Here is a 5,371-nt window from a genome sequence, read left to right on the forward strand (position 1 = left end):
GTCGGTGAGCGGCCGGCCGGAGGGTGGCGGGGTGGATGCTTCCCACCCTGCCCTCCGGGACTCAGCATCCTGTTCCCACAGACATAGATGAATGCACTGGCAGCCCCTGCCACCACGGCGACTGTGTCAACACCCCCGGCTCCTACCAGTGCCAGTGTCCACAGGGCTTCCAGGCCACACTGAGCAAGCAGGCGTGCGTGGGTACGGCCGTCCATCCCAGGGTGGGTGGCCAGGGAGACGGGGTTGCCTCCTGACTGCCTGCCTGCCCCCCAGATGTGAATGAGTGCGTGGTCAGTGGTGGCCTCTGTCACCCGGGTCACTGCGTCAACACGGAGGGCAGCTTCCAGTGTGTCTGCCACACAGGCTTTGTGCTCAGCGCCGATGGCAAGACCTGTGTGGGTGAGTTGTGGGTGGGGCCTGTGGGGTCCCACAGGCTGCACTTTTATGGCGGCCTGGTGTCCTCATTCCTGCTCCATCACCTACCTTCTCCCCTGTGACGTGTCCTCTGCTCCCCTGTGAGCCTGGCAGCCCCCTCGGAACATTCTTGTCCTCTGTCCAACCCCCTTCCGGAATTCATTCTATGGGTCAAGAGACGGGGTCCCCGGGGGAAGACCACGCTGTCTCCTGCCTGCTGCTGGCCTGAAGCGGGTCCCTCTCCTGTCCATGGTGGCCAGAACAGCCGGCTACTGAGAGGGTTGGGATCAGCACCGTGGAGAGCGCCCTCCCCAGGACTCCTCTTTTGGTGGGTGGTCCCTGCCCCACTGTCCAGGCTTGTGGCAGCCGGCGGGGAGCTCCTTGACTGTCACTTTGTGAGCTCCTTGACTCTGTCACCTTGCCTGAGACCTGGCTGGGAGTCTTCTCATGTGGAAGGGCTTTGTCTTTTCTGCAGCCGTTCATTTAAAATAACCTTTTCAGCATATTCACTGATGTGTAATTCACAAACCATGAGATGGGCCATTTAAAGTGCACAATTCCTTTGGGAGGCTGAGGTGAGTGGATTGCCTGAGCCCGAGGGTTCGAGACCCGCCTGGGCAACTTGGTGAGACCTCATCTCTACAATAAATCAAAAACTAGCTGGGCGTGGTAGCACGCGCCTGTAGTTCTAGCTACTTGGAAGGCTGAGGCGGAAGGATCGCGGAGCCCAGCGGGTTGAGGCTGCGGTGGCCGGGAGCGGCCACTGCACTCAGGTCTGGGCGACAGAGTGAGACTCTAACTCAAAAATATAAATAAATAAATAAAAATAAAGTGCACGATCCGGCCGGGCTCAGTGGCTCAGCCTCTCATCCCGCGCCTTTGGGAGGCGGAGGTGAGTGGATTGCCTGAGCCCGCGGGTTCGAGACCCGCCTGGGCAGTGAGACCTCATCTCTACAATAAATCAAAACATCAGCCGGGCGTGGTAGCGCCGGCCTGTAATTCCGGCTACTGGGAAGGCTGAGGCGGGAGGATCACCGGAGCCCAGCAGGTCGAGGCTGCGGTGGCCGGGAGCGGCCACTGCACTCCAGTCTGGGCGACAGAGTGAGATTCCAACTCAAAAAAAAGCAACAACAGCAACAACAACAACAAAATAATTGAAAAGGTTAGAGACATGTAGTTAGGTTGAAGCTTAAATTGAGATATCAAAACAGGTAAACATTGGCGAGAGAAAACAGTTTCCTTTGTTTTTATAATAGGTCTGATATACTTTTACAACAATTGATATGCCAGAGGGTGAAGCCCAGTTATTTTACCATTCATTCTATGTTGGATAGTAATCCTTGTGCCTGGTCTGTAGGGAATTCAGGAGGAGGCTGTGGGGCAGCTGTTGTTCCTGGAGCTTGCTTCTTATCTCACCCTAGAGAGACTGATGGAGAATGTTAAGAGTTTAAGTATTAAAGTTTAAAAAAGCATAATGTTATAACACAAGATTACAGTGGTTATTGCAAAAGTTACTTATTTAGCCAAAATGAGAGTACAAAGCTTTTGAAAAGAAAAAAGACCTCGCTTTTTTGTAACAAAGACAGTGGGGGAGGGCTCGTTGAATTTTGTCTCTTTCTTCTCCCCTCTGTTGGTTAAAGGAGAAAAATTCTTTTGGAGATTGTTAATTAATAAACTCATATTCTGGTCTTTGAGTAGCATGTTGGCCTAGCATTAGTGTACTTGATATTAATGATAAATTTATAGAACCTTTTTGTAGCCTCAAGTGTTTATAGAATTCCTTTCCATTTCTTTTCACAAACTTTCACCTACCATGTTTGACATACTCATACCATTTTTCGACATGCTTGAACTTTCTATTTTTGTTCTATACTTTCCTTAAATAACCAGCCACTCTATTATAGAACAAAAATGTACCCTACAAGATTATTTCCTATATAATTATTTCTCTTTCCTTTTCCCCCTAGATGCAAAAAGACATGCCAAGCCCAAACTTTCCGGGTGAAGTGGGGAATCTGTGAGCATGACGGGCTTAAGTCTAAATTAAACAAAAAGGCATACACAAAATGACATTTAAACATTAAAAAAAACAACTAAAATAAGCAAGTGCAGTTTTCTAACACACACCAGGAAGGAAACAACCTCTGATGAGATCCGAGTGGTGAAACAGAATAATGAAAGGAAGATCCAAGGGTGAGTCACCTGTTCCTTCCCACCTTCATTCATTCAGACCTCACTCCCTCCTGGGTTGTCATCCATGACATTCAGACATGAGACTTCAGGCCTCCGCGTGTGAAATCATAGAGGGTAGCTACTTCCACATCTTACTCCCTGGGACACAAAGTTTTGCAATTTTCCAACACATCACCCTTTACACACATCAATTCTTCCTCCACAGTTGAGTGAAAGAGTAAAGACACATGAGCAGAGGCAGATTCACAACAACAACATTTTTATTTAAATAATGAGAAAGGTAAGGACCCATTAAGGCAATGGGCAAGGGGAAAAGCAGTACTTGTAAACAGTTTTTAGTGAAAGGGAGAAAGCAGGAACAAAGGGGCCTTCAATTACAAGCCTCCTTAACAAAGGGAAAGAAGGCCAAGGGTGCTCTAATGAAGAGTCTACTTTTAACAGAACAAATCCTTCTTTTGCTAAACACGACTATTTGGTAAAAATTATTTCTCCCATATAGAGCTCGTTGCATCTTGCAACTCTCAGGTTTCCAGTGGTGAGATCGAGAGTGGAGAGAGAAGAAGCAAGAATAACAGCTGCCCAGTGTTGCCCTGCAACCTGGCGTCTTCAGCCTTCCAGAGCCTCTCCGCAGGAAGGCCTCCAAGGCTGGTTTCCAGCACTTTGAGTTGCACATCAAACTTCAACTGATCACGCCACACTTGTTTCACCTGCCTGTGAGGTTCGCACAATATTCCCAGCTCTGTAATCATTCAAATTTGCCAAAGTAACTGTTTCATCATGACCATTAGAAACCGGACTTTGACTTGGAAGGCTGAGGCGGAAGGTAGATTAGAAAATATAGTTTATGGCCAGGCTTGGTGGCTCAGCCTGTAATCCCATGCTTTGGGAGGCCGAGGTGAGTGAATTGCCTGAGCCCGTGGGTTAGAGACCCGCCTGGGCAAGACCTCATCTCCACAATAAATCAAAAAATTAGCCGAGCATGGTGATGCATGCCTGTAGTTCCAGCTACTTAGAAGGCTGAGGCGGAAGGATCACCAGACCCCAGCAAGTCGAGGCTGCGGTGGCCGGGAGCAGCCACTGCACTCCAGTCTGGGCGACTGAGTGAGATTCCAACTCAAAAAATAAAAGAAAATATAGTTTATTTAGAAAGTAAATTAGAGAGAGAGAGAGAGAAAGGAGATTCACTGCCCCAAATAGGGGAAGGGGCCAAAGGCTAAGAAAACATGGCCTGGCTATAGCTCAAAGAACACATGGCCACATCATAGCTTAGCATGCAGTGGCCAGTTATTATTTATTTATTTATTTTTCTTTTTTGAGTTGGAGTCTCACTCTGTCACTCAGACTGGAGTGCAGTGGCCGCTCCCGGCCACCGCAGCTCCATCTGCTGGGCTCTGGGGATCCTTCCGCCTCAGCCTTCCAAATAGCCAGAATTACAGGCATGCACTACCACGCCTGGCTGAATTTTTGATTTATTGAAGAGATGAGGTCTCGCTGCCCAGGCAGGTCTCGAACCCACAGGCTCAGGCAATCCACTCACTTCAACCTCCCAAAGGCGCGGGATTTACAGGCGGAGCCACCGAGCCCGGCTATTATTATTATTATTATTATTATTTTGAGTTGGAGTCTCACTCTGTCACCCAGACTGGAGTGCAGTGGCTGCTCCTGGCCACCGCAGCCTTGACCTGCTGGGCTCTGGCGATCCTTCCGCCTCTGCCTTCCGAGTAGCCGGAATTACAGGCGCGTGCTACCATGCCTGGTTAATTTTTTGATTTATTGTAGAGATGAGGTCTCACCTGCCCAGGTGGGTCTCGAACCCGTGGGCTCAGGCAATCCACTCACCTCAGCCTTCCAAAGGCGCAGGATTACAGGCTAAGCCACCAAGCCCGCCGAGTTATTATTATTTTTTAAGTTGGGGCTCTCAGTCCATTGCCCAGGCTGGAGTGCAGTGGCATGAACACAGCTCAGTCTCCACTTCCTGGGCTCAGGTAAACCTCCTGCCTGGGCCTCCCAAATAGCTGGGACTATAAGTACAGGCCACCACGCCTGGCTAATTTTTGTATTTTCTGTAGGGACGAGGTCTTGCTGTGTTGCCTAGGACGGTCTGATTTTCGACAGACAATATGGACACCTCCCTGGTCTAAATGTCTGCCCAGGTGGCCCTGGTGGCCCTTGCTTGACAGTTTCAGGCTGGGGACCAGAATGTCAGGGCTTCTGGGCAGAGGCCCGCTCCCCCGCTGCGTCTCATCTTCCCAGTCCACACGTCTCCAGTGGGCACCAGTGAGAGGGGCATGGGGCCCGGGTGCCCAGAGGGGTCATAGTGGCAGCCACACCAAGCCCTATGGGGTAGTCTATTCCCAGCACCTCCAAGGCTTGCACCTTTGGGATGACTCATGAGACAGAGTGGGGCTCCTACTCATCCCCTCACACAAGCTCCCCAAAGTCCCACCCAGTCCCAGGACACCAAACAAGACTCCAGCTCCAGGGGAAACATCACACCCATTCTCAGACGAGGCACACAGGAAGTGCCTCCCCGAGAGCAAGGCTCGCCCTCTCCCCCAGCAGAGAGAGACCCCGGATTTGGGGCCCAGCACTTTGAGCAGGGAGAGGAAGTGCAGGTGACCCACCTGCCCCTCCGCCAGCGTGGCCTAGGCCTCTCCCCAGACCCTGATGGAGATTCATCCATGCTAATATCAAGGGGGAAAGACCCCACAGCTCATCGATCCCACCTTGGCTCTGAGCCTTTCTGTGACGTGGTGGTCCACCC

Source organism: Carlito syrichta, unplaced genomic scaffold (genome assembly GCF_000164805.1).
Source record: "Carlito syrichta isolate Samal-C Ts95f unplaced genomic scaffold, Tarsius_syrichta-2.0.1 Scaffold314785, whole genome shotgun sequence".
In the NCBI taxonomy this organism is placed as follows: Eukaryota; Metazoa; Chordata; class Mammalia; order Primates; family Tarsiidae; genus Carlito; species Carlito syrichta.